Source organism: Solea solea, chromosome 20 (genome assembly GCF_958295425.1).
Source record: "Solea solea chromosome 20, fSolSol10.1, whole genome shotgun sequence".
NCBI lineage: Eukaryota > Metazoa > Chordata > Actinopteri > Pleuronectiformes > Soleidae > Solea > Solea solea.
This window is the reverse complement of record NC_081153.1, coordinates 9,796,789-9,797,529: the sequence shown is the minus strand read 5'-3', so window position 1 is coordinate 9,797,529 and position 741 is coordinate 9,796,789.

Here is a 741-nt window from a genome sequence, read left to right as displayed (position 1 = left end):
CTCTCTCTCACTGCACTAAAGACAGCAGCTGTTGGTCTATGAGAAATAGAACACTATGTCCCCCTCCCTCTCCCCATCTCCTCCTACCTCGCTCGCTCAGTCACAAAGACCCCCACTACACATACACACACACACATTCGCCGTGTCCTCACAACACCCCCTCCCCCTTTGACTGGCATATCCCACTAGCCTGCTGTTCAGTTGAGGAGGGGGCACACGCACACACACTACACACACACACACTGTGTGTGTAGCGTGTGTGCGTGGTGCAGAGTTGTATTGTGTTTGACATTGTTTCAGTGGCAGAGTGACTTTTTCTGTCCACACAGTGTGCAAGTGAATCATGGTGAGTAAGGATGTACATCAGGGTATTTTTGCACACTGTGTGGGTGACTGCCGAGCACCGGCTGCCACTGTGCTGCACATGGAGAGGAAACTCACATCGTTTGTGGTTATGCACGGCACTGAAGGTGTTTATATTTGTTCATTCGGAAGTCAAAAATGTGCCGAGTGCCTGCGAGCACGTATGAACTTTATGAGGCATTTATGAGACGCTGCCTGTGATGGATATTATATGAGGTTGTTTCTTTCTTTTTTTTCCCCAGCTGAAATAACTTCTCTCACTTACACTTAGAGCAAAGACAAAAGGCCACGGTTAAATGAGCCTTAGCATAATTGTCATTCTGTATAATGCCTGTGTGCGCATGGTGTGTGTGTGTGTGTGTGTGGGTGGGTGTTCAT